The sequence below is a fragment of the Neomonachus schauinslandi genome, chromosome 1, assembly GCF_002201575.2.
Source record: "Neomonachus schauinslandi chromosome 1, ASM220157v2, whole genome shotgun sequence".
Lineage (NCBI taxonomy): Eukaryota > Metazoa > Chordata > Mammalia > Carnivora > Phocidae > Neomonachus > Neomonachus schauinslandi.
The window spans coordinates 52,647,641-52,665,838 of record NC_058403.1 but is presented as its reverse complement, the minus strand read 5'-3'; the positions used below and the strand labels follow the sequence as shown (position 1 = coordinate 52,665,838).

The 18,198-nt window shown below is 37.5% G+C and overlaps 1 pseudogene across 1 annotated transcript; it reads right to left on the bottom strand.

The window, feature by feature from the left end:
• Positions 1 to 15,603: 15,603 nt before the first annotated feature.
• LOC110582718 lies at positions 15,604 to 17,792 on the bottom strand (annotated as a pseudogene). The gene has a single exon (XR_002480463.1). The product of XR_002480463.1 is annotated as a heat shock protein HSP 90-alpha-like (transcript).
• Positions 17,793 to 18,198: the final 406 nt, after the last annotated feature.

Below are 18,198 nucleotides of genomic sequence, written 5' to 3'. Positions count from 1 at the left end.
TTTCTAGATGATAGTATATTCAGTTAAGGCCCCTGTATTTTTCCAAAACATAAGAGAGCAGTGCCTATTAAGAAAGATGAGAAGTGGTAGAATCCTCATGCTTTGAGTTGGGACCCTGTACATTATGTTCTTTTTCTTTCTTACCTTCTTTTCTTCTTTCTTACAGTAAAACAGCTACATTCTAAGACTAGTAGTAAACCAGGAATGAAGCAAACCCTTGCAGAGTCTGAAACCTAGCTTGACATAATCTCAATTTCTAGAATTGCATTAAGATGACCCCAGATTATCAGGGACCTTCACCACTTGCCAAAACCAATATTAAATCTCCCTGGGAGGATAATATAGGCCTAAATTTAATTCTAAAAATTTGTACATACAATATCAGGTACTCAAGTTGTGACTAATAAAAAATTTTCATAAGCATGTAAGATAATACGATCAAAATTTAAGAGAAACAATAGATAAAAGAGTAGGCCCATGGGGGATCCAGAAAATGGAGGTATGCTAACTGTGGTCAAGATAATTTTAATAGAGAACTAAATGGAAACTCTAGAACTAAACAAACAAACAAACAAAAGAACAAAACAAAACTGTGAAATAGAGAATGTAATAGTGTGTATGACTAAATTAAATCAAGCAGAAGGATTAATGAATTAGAATAGTTCAAAGAAGATACTTTCTCAAAGATAGACAATAGATAAAATGGCATGAGAAACTTAGGGAATAGTCTGAGAAATGTCTAACATATGAATAACTAGAATTCCTGGAGTAGAGGGGTGCCTGGATGGCTCCTTCGGTTAAGCATCCATCTCTTGGTTTCGGCTCAGGGTTGTGATCTCAGGGTCGTGAGATTGAGCCCTACATTGGGCTCCACACTGAGTGCAGAGTTCTGCTTGAGATTCTTTCTCCCTCTCCCTTGGCCCCTCCCACTTGTGCTCTCTCTCAAAATAAATAAATAAATCTTAAAAAAAAAAAAAGAATTCCTGGAGATGAGGAGAAAGAAAGCAGAAGTATATTTGAAGTGATGATGGATTTGTGATTTTCCCAAATGATTAAAGACTTCAAGCCAGAGATTCCAGGTGCTTTAAGAAACCTGAACAGGATAAATAAAAGCAAAATCACACATAGGAACACCATAGTAAAACTGCTGAAGTACAAAGACAGAAGAAATACTTAAAAGCAGCCAAGGGGCACCTGGCTGGTTCAGTAGGTAGCACATGCAACTCTTTTTTTTTTTTTTAAGATTTTATTTATTTATTTGACAGAGACAGCAAGAGAGGGAATACAAGCAGGGGGAGTGGGAGAGGGAGAAGCAGGCTTCCTGCTGAGCAGGGAGCCCAGTGCGGGGCTTGATCCCACGACCTTGGGATCATGACCTGAGCTGAAGGCAGACGCTTAACAACAGAGCAACCCAGGTGCCCCCAGAGCATGCAACTCTTGATCTCAGAGTTGTGAGTTCAAGCACCATCTTGGGTGTAGGGATTACTTAAAAATAAAATCTTAAAAAAAAAAAAAAAAAAAGGAGCCAGAAAAAAAAATTAACTCCAAAGGAACCAAAATAGGATTAACCATCTAAACTCATGATATGTAGCTTAAAGCCATGTTGGGAGAAAGTTTTAGTTTTAGATAACATATATAGAAAAGGAGAAAGACTAAAGTCAATGAGCTGAATAGAAGCAAGTGAAACTAAAGGACAGTGAAATAAATGCTGAAAGAAAATTAACTGTTAATCTAGGATTCTATTTCCAATGAAAATATTCTTTATGAATGAAAGTGAAATGAAAGCAATTTTTCATACAACAAAAAACTGAGGGAATTCATCATTAGTAAATAAACACTAAAAAAACCCTAAAGTATGTCTTTCAGTAAGAAAGGGAAGGTGTTTCCAGACAGAAGATTGGAAATGCCAAAAAGAGCAACAAAAAGGTAAATATGTGGCAAACCTAAAGAAATATTTAGGGTTAATATAATATAATAATAATAATAATATTATTATTATTATTATTATACTAATATTGTTATCATCTTTGGGATTTAAAATATATAGAGTTAAAACACATGATAACAGAGTCGTATGAATCTGAAGAGTGGTAGACTGAGGTCATGTGTTCTAAGGTCCTTGCATTATCCTGGAAGAAGTAAAAGTGATGAAGGATGGTTGGAAGAAAAGCAAGCAGGGACAACCCTCCCCACCCCTCCACCCTCGCCCTAAGAGGAAACCACCCTTAAAAGGATTTTACACCACCTGGAAGGAGCCCTCCACCCTTTCCCATGTGATAGGTAGATGACAAAGACTTGATTGGATGACAGGCAGATGGAGGGTTAATCAGGTCAAAATCAGCCCTCCAGCAACAAGGTTATAAAAACCTCTAGATTTAGAAACTCTGGTGGCAACCATCTGTGGTCCCTTCCCTCTTCAGGAGCTTTGTACTATCACTCAGTAAACTTTACTATCACTCAATAAACTTTGCTTTGCTGCCCGCCACTCTTCATCCGGTCTACCTCTTCATTCTTTGAAGTGGCATGACCAAGAACCATGGGCACCAAAGGAAAAGAAATCTTGTAACAAAAGTTCTAAATTTTGTTAGACTTTGATAAATCAAGAATCTATGTTTTAATCTTTCAGGGTAACCCCTCCTCCCTCCAGTAAAAAAAAAAAAAAGAACAGAAAAGAGTGTATAAGATACTTAATTATTCAAAAAGGTAAAAAAGAGGGGCATCTGGGTGGCTCAGTCATTGAACATCTGACTTTTGATTTTGGCTTAGGTCATGACCTCAGGGTTATGAGATTGAACCCTGCATTGGACTCCAAGCTCATCACAGAGTCTGCTTGAGTTTCTCTCCTTCTGCCCCTCCCCTTTCTCTCTCTCACTCTCTCAGTCTCTCAAATAAATAATTTTTTTTTAAAAAAGGTAAGAAAGAGGGCACCTGGGTGGCTCAGTTGATTAAGCGACTGCCTTCGGCTCAGGTCATGATCCTGGAGTCCCTGGATCGAGTCCTGCATCGGGCTCCCTGCTTGGCAGGGAGTCTGCTTCTCCCTCTGACCCTCCCCCCTCTCATGTGCTCTCTCTCATTCTCTCTCTCTCAAATAAATAAATAAAATCTTTAAAAAAAAAAAAAGGTAAGAAAGAGACAAAGTAACACCAAATGATGATATTTTTAGCTTGATTCTCTCTGATCAGAGAAAATTCACTAAAATTCAATATATGTTAGGCCAGAAAGCATGTCTCCACACATTTAAAGGGATTAAAAGAAAATGGAGTATGTTCATTGACCATAGTGGAATTAAGGTAAAAATCAATAACAATAAGTAGAAAATCTCTGAAATGTTTGGAAAACAGACAGTATGCTCCTAAGTAATCTGTGAGTCAAAGAAGAAATTACAATGGAAATTAGAAAACATTGTTTTTAAGGTTGATTGTTGATTGATTTTATTTAAGTAATCTCTACACCAAACTCACAACCCCAAGATCAAGAGTCAGATGCTCTTCCAACTGAGTCAGCCAGGCACCCAGAAATTACAAAACATTTAAAAATGTTAATAAATACATCACCTGTCAAGCTCATGGTATGTAGCCAAAGCTATGCTGAAAGAGAAATTTTTAGTTGTAAATATATATATTAGAAGAGAGGAAAGATTGGGGCACCTGGGTGGCTCAGTTGGTTAAGCGACTGCCTTCGGCTCAGGTCATGATCCTGGAGTCCCAGGATCGAGTCCCACATCGGGCTTCCTGCTCGGCAGGGAGTCTGCTTCTCCCTCTGACCCTCCTCCCTCTCATGCTCTCTCTCATTCTCTCTCTCTCAAATAAATAAATGAAATCTTTAAAAAAAAAAAGAAGAGAGGAAAGATTAAAGTCAGAGAAGAAAGATTAAAGTCAGGGAACTAAAGCATCTGTCTTAAGAATTTAGAAAAAAAATAGCAAATGAATCCCAAAGAGAGTAGAAGAAGGATAGAAATCACAAAGAGAAGAAAAGAAATCAATGGTAGATTTTTAAAAAAAAGATATAGAAGAACAAAACCAAAAAGTGATACTTTGGAAAGAATAATAAAATTGAAAAACTTCTTATGAGACTGATCAAGAAAAAAAAAAGAGAGAGAGAGAAAATGCAGAAATACTCAACACTGGGAATGAAAAGTGACATTTCTATGGATCCTTATGTATTCAACCTCATACCAAATAAATTTGAAAAATTATAGATGAAATTAGCAAAGTCCTAGAAAAATAGAATGCTAAAACTTATGCAAGAAGGAATAAAAATTTGAATATTCCTGAATAAAGATATTTACTAGTGACAGAACAAATGCAAATTTTATCAACTTTTCTGGAGAATAAAATAGGAGGAACCTCTCCCCAGCTCACTTTATGGGGCTAGTATAATTTTCATAATAAAACAATTTTTAAAAAAAAGATTTTATGGGGCGCCTGGGTGGCTCAGTCGTTAAGTGTCTGCCTTCGGCTCAGGTCATGATCCCAGGGTCCTGGGATTGAGCCCCACATTGGGCTCCCTGCTCAGCGGAGAGCCTGCTTCTCCCTCTCCCACTCCCCCTGCTTGTGTTCCCTCTCTCGCTGTCTCTCTCTCTGTCAAATAAATAAAATCTTTAAAAATAAATAAATAAATAAAATAAAAAATAAAAAAAGATTTTATTTTTAAGTAATCTCTGCACCCAATGTGGGGCTTGAACTCACAACCCCAAGATCAAGAGTTGCATGCCCCACCAACTGAGCCAGCCAGGTGCCCCACATAATAAAACTTTTAAAAAGATATTTAAAAAATGGAAATTATAGGCTAAACTGACTCATAGTAGTGAGTCCTCAAAGTTCACTTAGGAAACTGAATTAAGCAATATATAAAAAAGTATAAAATATTGACCTCATTCAACTTACTCCACAAGTGCAAAGTAGTTTTAATATTACAAAATAAATCAGTGTAGGGGTGCCTGGGTGGCTTAGTTGGTTAAGCATTCGACTCTTGATTTTGGCTCAGGTCATGATCTCCAGGTTTTGAGATGGAGCCCCACGTCAGGCTTTGTGCTGAGTGTGGAGCCTGCTTAAGATTCTCTCTCTCCTTCTCTTTCTCCCCCTCCCCCCTCTTTCTCTCTCTCTCCCTTTAGACCAATTTTTTGATTGTCTAAAAAAAATCAATCAATCAGTGTAGTCCACATTAATACCATAAATGAGAAAATGTGGTCATCTCAATAGATTCAGAAAAATTATTTGATGAAACTTAATGTCATCTGTGATAAAAACTCTTATTTAAATAAGAAGAGAATGAACCTTCCTTAATTTGATATAGGATATTCTAAAATAAACAAAGCCAACAAAACAAACTATAGCAAATATCATATTCAATGCTAAGATGTTAAAAGCTTTTTCTCTGAGATAGGAGCAATATAAGGGTACTAACTATCATCACTTTTAGTCAACATTTTACTCTAGGTCCTACCCAGTGCAAGAAATTAAGGAAAAGAAAGAAAAATATTGTACTTGGAAAAGAAAGAAAACTTGTCATTATTCATACACAATATAATTTTGTGCTTAGACAATCCAAAAAAAACACTAATAAATTACTAGAATGAATAAATGATTTTAGCGAGTTTTTCTCACACAAGGCTGATATGAAAACATTACTTGTATGAAAGTTGTGTAAGATCTCTGTTCAAAAAACGAAACAAAATAAAAAGTAGAGAGATTTTTAAAAGGCATGGAAGAATATACCATATTCATGGCTTGAATCAATATTTCAAAGACGTCAGTTCTCCCCAATATGAGCCACTAGATTCAGTGAAATTCCAATAAAAATCCTGACTGTTTTTTTGTAGAAATGAACAAGTTGATTCTAAAAATTATAGCAATGCAAAGAGCCTAGAGCCAAGAATATTCAACTGTCTTAATGAGGAAGAATGATATGAAAGAATATTGTCTATGTAATATTAAGCTTATTTTTAAGTTACTGGTGCAAGGATGGATAAGTAGGCCAACATAACAGAATAGTGTGTATATGTCTACTTGACTTATGATAAAGAAGGAACTACAGAACAGTGGGAAAAGGAAGATCTTTTCAATAAACAGTTCTGGGTCAACTAGAAATCCATACCATTAGTATTACCCTACTTGATACCACATGCAAATATCAACTCCAGATAGATATTAGACCTCTTTGAAAAGAATATTGAATATCTTCATGTCTTTGAGAATAGTGACAGATTTTTTAAGTAGCACATACAAAATATTAATCATAAAATAAAAGATTGGTATACTAGAGTACCTTAAAATTAAGAACTTTCATTCATTAAATGAGTGAGAAAGCAGGTGAAAGACTAGGAGAAGATATTCATCACACTTATAATCAACAGAAAGCTTGAATTCAGAAAATAATGAATTCTTAGACATGAATAAGATATGGATAAGAATGAGAGATGTAAAAAACACAGAATTAATCTAGAGAGAAAAAATAGTAAAATTAGAACATAAAATAGGGAGAAAGGATCAAACATGCAATAGAAATGATCACCCATGTTAGTTTCCTTTTTTTTTTTTTAGATTTTATTTATTTATTTGACACAGAGAGGGACAGCGAGAGAGGGAACACAAGCAGGGGGAATAGGAGAGGGAGAGGCAGGCTACCCGCTGAGCAGGGAGCCCAATGCAGGGCTGGATCCCAGGACCCTGGGATCATGACCTGAGCCGAAGGCAGACACCTACCCATCTGAGCCACCCAAGCGCCCCAACCATGTTAGCTTCTGAACCATTAATTAACCCAACAAATTTTGGCTAGATTAGCAAACAACACATAAATAATATTATTAATAAAATTTAATATAACTATGGATTCTGTAAAGATAAAAAGAATACAATGAACAATTTTTTTCCATTATATTGAAAACTTAGACAAAATGAATAATTTATTAGAAAAATGACTTACCAAAACTGACTCAAGAAGAAATAGAAATCCTGAATAGTCTTAGGATCATTATTTTCACAAAAAATAAAACAACATGGATAAATGGTTTTAGAGGAAACTTGAACCAAGCATTTAAGGAGCAGATGATTACAATCTTACTATTTTTTTTTCTTGAGAATAGAAAAAGAGGGAATATTCTGAACTCATGTTATTAGACTAGTTTGACCTCGATAACAAAATCACAAACAGGTTTTACGTAGATTAAACATGTATACAAATTCTTTGACACACCTTCCATAGAGAGATGATATCTATATCTCCTCCTCTATGATATTTACTGCTTGTGACTGTTTTTACCAATACAGAATGGTGTTATGACAGTTCCTGAGCTAACTTTTAAGGGAACTGACAGGTACTACCTTGGTCTCTTAGAGCCGTGAGCTGCTGTGTAAGGAGTGTGACTACCCTGTTACATAGGTCATGTGGAGAGGCAATGAGACTTCCTGGAGTAGTCCCATTGAATCTAGCATTCCAGCCTTCCCTACTAAGGCACCAGGCATTTGATCGAATTTGTCTTCAGCTTTAGTTCACTAGCTGAACACCACTGAGTGATCTTAATCAATGCCAGAGAAACTTAAAACTCTCCCAGTGAAGCCCTGTCCAAATTTCTAACCCACAAAATCAGGAGACATATTAAAAGTATTGTTGTCATTTCAAGCCTCTATGTTTGGGAGAACTTTGTTTTGTAGCAATAAATAGCTGGAAAAGATCGTATGTGGGAAAAGGATTTGCAGTTCCATATCAGGAATGAATATAGATACAAAAATCCTAAACAAATTATTTGCAAATGAAATCCAATGCAGTATTAAAAAAAAAAAAAGAACACATCATGACAAAATTTGGTTTATTCCAATATATGAGAAAGTTTTATATTAGAAACTTCACTAATGTAATTCACTGTGTTAATAGATTAAAAAGGAAAAACATAATTTTATTTCAATAAAAGCAAATAAAGGATTGACATTAAGTCAATACAAATTCACTATAAAAACTCAGAAAAATAGGAATAAAGGGGTACATTTTAATTTTGATAAAAAGTCTCTATCAAAAATGAGCAGCAAACATCATTCTTAATGGTAAAATGTATTAGCATTTCATTTAAAATCAGGAGGTTATCTATCATCAACATAGCCACTTAACTTTGTACTGGAGGTTCCTAGCTAACATGGTAATGCATGAAATAAAAAGGATTAAAAGTACCATTTATAACAGCAATAAAGATGGGTACAGAGGGGCGCCTGGGTGGCTCAGTTGTTAAGCGTCTGCCTTCGGCTCAGGTCATGATCCCAGGGTCCTGGGATCGAGCCCCGCATCGGGCTCCCTGCTCCGCGGGAAGCCTGCTTCTCCCTCTCCCACTCCCCCTGCTTGTGCTCTCTCTCTCTCGCTGTGTCTCTCTCTGTCAAATAAATAAATAAAATCTTTAAAAAAACAAAACAAAACAAAACAAAAAAGATGGGTACAGAGTAACAAATCTAACAAAAGATAGACAAAACTATATGGAAACAATTTAAAGTTTTATTTAAAGATATTAAAAAATACCTATATACATGAAAATACATTGTATTTCATGGATAAAAGGCTCAATATAATAAAGATTTGTGTTCCTCAAGTTAATTTTCAGAATTAATGAAATTCCAATAAAAATTCCAATTGTTTTATTTAGTGAAACTTGACAAGCTGATTCTAAAATTTGATATGAAAGAGAAAGAAATCCAAGAATAGACAAGGCATTCTTGAAGAAAACAAAAGAAGAAAATTAAGGTGGGAGGACTCCCCTATAAGACATCATGATATGTTATAAAGCCATGATAGTCAAATGTGTTTAATATTTGTGAAAGGATAAGCATACTGATCAATGGAACTGAATAGCAAGCCCCTAAATAATATATAAAAATATAATCTTTAATATTATATGTGTATTTATAATAATCAAGGAATACTAAGTTTTATAGAGATATTTCAGTTGCAGTTCTAAACTAATTAAGCCATTTATCAGTTAAAAAAAAATCACTCAGAAGGACTGGTCCCAGGATATCTAATTTTCAAGGTCAGAGAATTCATGGCAATTAGAATTGTTATATGTGCACCTGAGCAGAACACACTACAGTGTCATGGCTCCCATGAATGTTCTGTTCCCTGTATTGCCTGACCTGACTAGTTCCTAATCATTTATAAAAATCTGTTTCAGATATTGAGATGTTCCCTGCTTAATTAAGGTTCTCAGGGCTAGCTTAAAGAACAGTTCATCCATCCCTTTGCTGTACTGTCTTTGTGAGGAATATAAATTACTAATTTATTTTTGGACTTGAATCACAGTAATGCAATTTATTTATATGTTAGCTCTATTAGACTGAGTTTCTTGAAGATAGGCAGCCCTTTTTATAGACAGCAATTTCTGTCCATCTCTGTGCTAGGAACTGAAGATACAGAAATAAATACATATTGAGACTTTGGCTGAGTTCATGAAAAGGATTGAGAGAAAAAGAAAGAAAAAGAAAAAAGGAATGGAGAGGTAATCACATCCTTTGAATTCTCTACGATGCTCTAAGCAGTGTGCTAACGCATTTCCAAGTATGGAGTCCTGGAATTATAGAGGTGGAATGGACTTTGAGGCCATCTATCAAATCTTCTAATCTTACAGAAATAACTAAGCCCCAAAGAGGTTTTGTACTCATCCAAGGTCACCTGGCTCTCTGGTTGTAGAAGGCACTAAATTCCAGACATCCGGACTCCTAGGCTGTTGTTATTTCTCCTATATCGTATTGCTTCTTCTTCTGGTCTTTCTAAAATAAAAGGACAGAATTTAGTGTCTCAAGCTCATGCTTGGTATCTGCTCTGGCAGACCACCAGGATATTCTAAGGCTTCCAAAATAACACTTTTAAGTTTGCTTAATAGTTTGTTTTGTATCATTACCTTCCTTTGAGAAATCAGCTATACATTCCTATGGATTATGTGATTTAATACTAAATTATGTAACGTGGTTTAGTCTCTGTATTATCTGTAAAACCCCCAAATCATAATTTATGTTAGAGAGAAAAATATCTGCATGAACCCTGGGCCAGAGTATCATTATTCTTTTTTTTTTTAAGATTTTATTTATTTGAGAGAGAGAGAGAGAGAAAGAGAGAGCAGTAGTGGGGGAGGAGGAGAGGGGGAAGGGAGAGGAAGGAGGGGAAAGAATCTCAAGCAGACTCCCTGATGAGCGTGGAGCACGATGGGGGGAGGCGGGCTCGATCGCATAACCCTGAGATCATGACCTGAACCGAAACCAAGAATCGCATTCTTAATTGACTGAGCCACACAGTTGCTCCAGTAGTGTTATTCTTAAAAAAAAAAGAAAAAAGAAAAAAATCCCCCAACCCTCCCAAAACCTCAAGTGAATGTAAATTTACAAAATTAAGCATTTAAAAAAGTGACCAGGGAGGGTATGTGCTATGGTGAGCGCTGTGAATTGTGTAAGACTGATGAATCACAGACCTGTACCTCTGAAACAAATAATACATTATATGTTAAAAAAAAAGAAGAAGATAGTAGGAAGGGTAAAATGAAGGGGGGGAAATTGGAGGCAGAGACGAACCATGAGAGACTATGGACTCTGAGAAACAAACTGAGGGTTCTAGAGGGGAGGGGGTGGGGGATGGGTTAGCCTGGTGATGGGTATTAAAGAGGGCACGTACTGAATGGAGCACTGGGTGTTATACGCAAAGAATGAATCATGGAACACTACATCAAAAACTAATGATGTAATGTATGGTGACTAACATAACATAATAAAAAAAAAGTGACTGTCTATAATTACATCAGGTCAAAACCTCTCCCTAAAATTTGGTTTCATCTTGGGTTATATCTAGTCAATCTGGATTTACTTTTTAATGTTTACTTTTATAGTTTTACATAAAGTTTGATGATCCACTTAATTTGATTTAATTTTCTAAAGCCTGAAGTGTTTTTGAATAAGCTTGGCCTTTAGTTCTTATTAGGATTCTTGCTTTCTCATAAAAAAAAAGTTGGTCTCATTTAGATTGCAAGAACTACACAGAAATGAAATATTTTCCTGGTTTATAATGATGGTTCAGTAGAAATCTGTACTATTAAGCCACCCAGTTAACTAAAAAAAATTCAACTGAGTATCATACCTAATTCTAAAGGTTTAGGTGTTAGACCATTAGACACTTCCAAACAACCACCGGTCGTTTATCAGAGATCTGAACTCCCCAGAATTGTCCCTATTCTCTGGTGTTAGAAGACAAAAAAAGGAGCAGCAGTGTGTATAGAAACTAAAGATACTGAAAATACCTTCTAACTTCTGTTTTCTGGGTCACATTCTAACATGTCCCCAGACTGCTGAAGAAGGTACTGGAAGTTTTCTCCTATCTTTCCTGACCTCTCCAAAAACAGGTATTTGATTAATCAATTTAAAAGTCTGAAATCCTCAGCTTTTCCAAAAACCAAATTTCTGGAAACATAACTCTACCAGTAATCGATTGCTGTGAGAAGTATGTTTATTCCTCAGAAATGAGACTCCATTCCAGTTCTCCTCTATTATATTCTATTTTCTCATTAATAAGTGGGGGAAATAACTGTACTATAGCAGATAGCAGAGGGAGATATCGTGAAGGAAGAATGATTGTGGTTTTATTGCTCCTTCTGGGCACCCTGCTCCTTTGAGGGATATATCCTGCAGTTTCCCTGAGGGCGGCCAATCACACAATCACACACCCAGTGCCCTGGCCATAGAGGTAGACCACCAGCCTGACGGAGCCAATGACTGTGGTTGCAGTGAACTGGCCAGGGGGCAGCAAGGGGTCTAGACCAAGGTAGCCAGTGTCCGTTTCTAGAAAGTTCTAAACAGAAGTTGGGAGACAACAGGTATCTTTCCTCTGTGTTCAGGAGCTGTGAAAATGTGACCATGTCCCCTGCCACAGGAAAGAACTTAGAGGGCAGTGCTGTCATGCAGTGTTAAGTACAATAAGGCGAACAAAGGGGGCAAGCAGGGCTGACAACATTTTAGACCGTTCCTCCCCTGTTCCCAGGGAGGGCCTCATTCCTATTGTTCTTTCTTTGATTCTGGGGCATAATCCAGGATCTTCAGGAAATACTCTTCACACAAAAGGATTTGAGTTGTGTTTTTCTAATACAATTAGCTATGCTAAAAAAAAAAAATGACAATTTTTTAAACAGTTTGCAAAAATAGGCACTTTTTAGAGATAAGTCATGTGTTTCTACCTTACATGGACTGTGGATGAACAGTATTATGCTAGGGAGTTTCATTCTTGCTAGGTTAATTTATGGAGGTGTCAGCAGACTTTCAAATAACAGGAAATATCCGTATATGGCCTCTCCCTGGGGGCCTTCACTTCTTATGAGGGGCTCTTGGAAGTCACCAAGGTCCTAGGGGTCTCGGGAGAGTCTGGTTGAGTTGGCTGCTGTCTCTAAGGCAGCAGTACTGCTGGTCTAGACCAGAATCCTGAGGCCACCCAGAAGTACACTGAAGGGGAGTGACTCACTTACCCCCTTGGCCAATTAGGGTTGTACCAAAACGTGCTTTCACATAAAGTTTTTCAGCACTGATGTTTTTTTTTCCAAAACTTCTATTCTTGCTAACACATTTATAAACAAAATTTTAATCAGAAAAATTTGACAAGATTTCTGAACAGAAATTTATGGCAGTTTCACAATCCTGTTAGGACCTGGAGCTCCACAGTTTTTCAGAGAGGAGGCAGGTAATCTGGGATAAAGAAGGGCAGAGGAAGAGATACTTGCCCCTGGTCATCTGAGTGATGTCAATGTAAGAGCAAAAACAGTATGTTGAGAAATTAGATGGCACTGAGAGGCATAGCTTTGTCTTGAATTCATGTGCAAGCTCTGAAGATTTTCCTCTGATAAAAGTAAAATGCTTTAAGAAATCCTTTTGAAAGCTATTACACCTCTGAAATGTGCCGTAATAGTATCAGCTTCTGGCATTGGAACTGACATATTTCAGCTGAAAGTACACATACACACAGATGTTATTTTAAAAGCAACAATCCAGCAATTACCCATGATGTGATCCAACTTCATGCATCACATTCCTGACTACTGAGTAGCAGCAATACTTGGGAGCAAATGTTGCATTTTAACCAATGATATCGATATGGAGTTTCTTTATACAATAAAAGGGAAGGCAAGGGATAAAGGCAGCTCATCACTGATAACATTCAAAGCAAGGTCTAGATGTAGGTATCTTCCTGCACATTTTAGGTAAAGTTTGTGTGTTGTTTCATTTTTTTAAATTAATTAATTAATTTATTTATTTATTTTTATTTTTATTTTATTTTTATTTTTTCTTAAAGATTTTATTTATTTGACAGAGACAGAGCGAGAAAGGGAACACCAGCAGGGTGAGTGGGAGAGAGAGAAGCAGGCTTCCCATGGAGCAGGGAGCCCGATGCGGGGCTCTATCCCAGGACCCTGGGATCATGACCTGAGCTGAAGGCAGACACCCAACGACTGAGCCACCCAGGCGCCCCGTGTTGTTTCTTTAGATTAGAGTTTCATTGAGTATTTGAAGGACTTTGCCTGAGTGTTTTTCTTCTTAATCATCATCAGAATAGGGCAGTGATGAATTAATTTTATATATAGTAGTGTATTTTCTTCTGTGGGCCTCAGATTCATTTTAAAAAGCTGTCTTCCATGTAGCATATGCTTTTACTAATGAACCATAACATATTAATAAAATATTAATACATTGTATTTATTCATATATTTCATTGGAAACAGTGGATAATATTTCTTAACTATAAGACAAAATGAGTTCCAATTATTGGACTAAAAGATTGAGATAAATTGAAGGAGTGAAACAATGATTTTTGATGAAGTGCAGACAGTAATTTCCATGCACATTGGTATAACTGTCATACAAAGTTGTATTTTCATGTCTATGTAATTTTATGATTCACGAGCATGCCCTGGAGGCAACTTCCCTAAGAGAATAGTTGTCTCAGACCATGAATGGTTTATTTTTTTTATTTTTTATTTTTTTAAAGATTTTATTTATTTATTTGACAGAGAGAGACACAGTGAGAGAGGGAACACAAGCAGGGGGAGTGGGAGAGGGAGAAGCAGGCTTCCCGCAGAGCAGGGAGCCCGATGTGGGACTCGATCCCAGGACCCTGGGATCATGACCTGAGCCGAAGGCAGCCGCTTAACTACTGAGCCACCCAGGCGCCCCATGAATGGTTTATATGTAAGTTTTCCATTATGATAGGTAAACAAGTGCTATCCAAAGTGTGGTCTGTGCCTGTATTGTCTCCATCACTTGGGAGCTCCTTAGAAATTCAGAATCTCATTGAACCAGCATCTCTCTTTTGGCAAGGAGTTCAGGAATCTATGTTTTAACAAGCTCTCTTGGTGATTCAATGTACACTAAAGTTGGAAGACCACTGATGTGGACATTATAGCATTTCAGTTCCTCAGGTATCAATGTTGATTCAGACTTTGTATTCAAGAGCCATCACAGAATCTAGATTTCCCCCTTTTCCCTCATGAACATTTACCTCAAATAAATAATCAAATTCCTTTAAGGAACAAGTGAGTCAATCACTACCTTAATGTATTCAAAGTATTTCCTTATGGGGACGGCGTCATTCCTTCAGTTGATGGGTTCGAAGTCTAAGAACCGGCTGAATTCTGGCAAGGGTTTTTGACACCCCAGTGGAGCTCTTTTTTTTTTTTTAATAAATTTATGGAGCTGTGTAACCATGACCATGATCATTTTAGAACATTTTTATCATCCCCTCCCCCAAAATCAATTATTTGAGTCAATCCTTACTCCCATCTCTAGTCCCAGAAACCTCTGGTCTACTTTCTGTCTCTATACATTTGTCTTTTTTGGACATTTTATATAAATGAAATCATACAGTATGTACTCTTTTGCTCCTGTATTTTAATTTGCATCATGTTTTTTTTAAAATTTGTTTGTATTTGTTACAACCTTTTAAAGCTGAATGTGACTTGAGCACTACATTTCCACTCACAGAACTTGCTGAGTTACTTCTTGAACAGCTTTACAACATGCCTAAATAGGCTTAGAATTTCACTACTCTAAACAACGCTCTTCTTTGGAAAACAAGCCCTATACATAGTTACTCCCATCCAGTTGGTTCAGTTTAACTACTGGTTTCTAGAGGCCTGGTACATGCAGTTGATAACTACAGGGGATAGAAGATTTAAAAAGTAGATCCTAGATGGTGAGAGTCATTTTAACCAACAGTTCTGTTTTAAACATCAAGGTATAGCTCAGAACACTTAAGTGACAAAAAAAATTTGGCCTTACTAAGGAATCCACTTGGTAGCTAAACACTTTAGAGCACACAGTTCACGTTAGGTTACATACACCTTACAACAAATGTTACCTTGTCCGGTTACAATAAGCCAGCATGGAACTAGGGAAGAAAAACTAGCTGGGCTTTAGTTCCTACACGTCACAGTAGCACACTCCGAAAAAGAAAGAAATCTTATCTTCCCCTTAAGTAGTTACTGTCATGCCATACAGATTCTTAAAATGTTAACAAAAATAAAGAAAACATCCTTGAAAATATATTATCAGAGGGAATGAAGATAAAGTATCGAATACATGTACAAGTAATTCTCGGTGGCACTTAGTCGACTTCCTCCATGCAGGACGTGTCATCGTCACCCTTGAGGGGCAGCATCTCTTCGCTCACGGGGCACTGCTATCGTCCACGGTGGGATTGTCTTCGTCACTACCAAGACCAAGCTTGATCATCCTGTACATCTGGTTAGCATGTGTCTGGGGATCTTCCAAACTGAAGCCAGAGGGCAGGAGAGCAGTTTCGTAGAGCAGGATGACCAGATCTTTCACAGACTTGTCGTTCTTGTCGGCCTCTGCCTTCTGCCGTATGGTCTCAATGATGGAGTGGTCGGGGTTTATCTCCAGGTGCTTCTTCGCGGCCATGTAGCCCATGGTGGAGTTGTCTCTCAAGGCTTAGGGCTTCATGATCCTCTCCATATTTGCTGTCCAGCTGTATGTGTTTGTGACAATGCAGCATGGGGAGGTCACCAATAGGTTTGACACGACCACCTTTTCTATTTTTTTCTCCAAGATGTCCTTCATGATCTTGCACAGGTTTTCAGATTTTGTTTTTTTCTCTTCCTGTTTCTTTTTCTCTTTTTCATCTTCTGGAAGTTCCAAGCCCTCTTTGGTAACAGACACTAACGTCTTCCCCTCAAATTCCTTCAGCTATTGGACACAGTACTCATCGATGGTCTCGATCATCTAGATCACTTCCAGGCCATGCTTCCAAAGACGCTCCAGGAAGGCCGAGTTCGCTACCTGATCCTTGGTCTCACCTGTGATGTAATAGATGTGTTTCTGGTTTTCCTTCATTCTGGTGCAATAGTCCTTGAGAGAAATCATCTCATCACCAGAAGCAGACATATAGTATCGTAACAGCTCTGAGAGCTTCTTTCGATTCTGAGAGTCTTCATGTATTCCCAGCTTGATGTTTTTCGAAAATTGCTCACAAAACTTCTTGTAGTTCTCTTTGTCTTCAGCCAGTTTGGTGAAGAGTTCCAAGCACTTTTTGACCAAGTTCTTTCTGATAACTTTTAAAATTTTGCTTTGCTGCAGCATCTCACGGGAAATATTTAGAGGAAGATCCTCAGAGTCTACCACACCTCTAATGAAATTCAGATACTCAGGGATTAGCTCCTCACAGTTATCCATGATGAAAATTCTGCGAACATACAACATAATGTTGTTCTTTTTCTTTCTGTTCTCGAATAGGTCAAAGGGAGCACGTCTTGGCACAAAGAGAAGAGCTCTGAACTCCAACTGTCCTTCCACTGAAAAATGCTTCACTGCCAAGTGATCTTCCCAGTCATTGGTCAAGCTCTTATAAAATTCTCCATATTCTTCATTGGTGATATCATCAGGGTTTCTGGTCCAAATAAGTTTTGTCTTGTTCAGTTCTTCTTGATCAAAGTACTTCTCCTTGATCTTCTTTTTCTTCTTCTTGTCATCATCCTTCTTCTCCTCCTCCTCATCAGAACCAACATCTTCTATTTCCATCAGACTCCTTCTCTTTCTTTTCTTTTTCCTCCTCTTTCTCTTCCTTTTCTTCAGCTTCATCATCACTGACCTCTTTATCATGTTCCTTCTCCACAAAGAGAGTAATGGGCTAGCCAATAAACTGGGAGTGCTTCTTCACAATCTCTTTTATTCTCCTTTCCTCCAAGTACTCCATCTGGTCATCTTTCAGATGCAGGATAACTTTGTTCCCCGATCCATAGGTTCACCTGTATCAGTCCTAACTGTGAACTATCCTCCTGCAGAAGACTCCCAGGCATACTGCTCATCATCGTTATGCCTGGTGATCACCATCACTTTCTCGGCAACCAAGTAGGCAGAATAGAACCCGACAACAAACTGTCCAATCATAGAAATATCTTCACCAGCCTGCAAAGCTTCCATGAATGCTTTGGTCCCAGACTTGGCAATAGTACCAAGGTTATTGATCAAATCGGCCTTGGTCATGCCAATGCCGGTATCCACGATGGTGAGGGTTCGATCTTGCTTGTTCGGAATGAGGTTAATATGCAGCTCTTTCCCAGAGTCTAGCTTACTGGGATCGGTCAAGCCTTCATGTCTGATTTTGTCCAAAGCATCCGACGAGTTGGAAATCAGCTCTCTGAGAAATATTTCCTTATTCGAGTTGAAGGTATTGATGATCAGGGACATCAACTGGGCGATCTCCGCCTGAAAGGAGAATGTCTCCACCTCATCCTCCTCCATCGGCTAGTCTTGGGTCTGGATTTCCTCAGGCATCTTGGCTAAAGGACCACAGAGGCTCCGTGATGATGCAGCACCAGGATGCAGAAGCAACTCAATCTGCATCATGTTTTTGAGGTTCATCCATTTTGTAGAATATATAAATATTTTTGTTCCTTTTTATTGTTGAACAGTATTCCATTGTATGGATACCGCATTTTGTTTATCCATTCACCAATTGTTGGATATTATGAATAATAGTCCTGAGAATGTTCATATACAAACCTTTGTGTGGACATGTTTTAATTTCTTGTGGGTATCTACCTAGGACTGGAATTTATAGGTCATATGATAAGCTTATATTTGAATTTTTAAAGAAATTACCCAGCTTATTTCCAAACTGGTTGCACCATTTTATATTCCCACCAGCAGTGTATGAAAGTTACAGTGTCTCTACATTCTT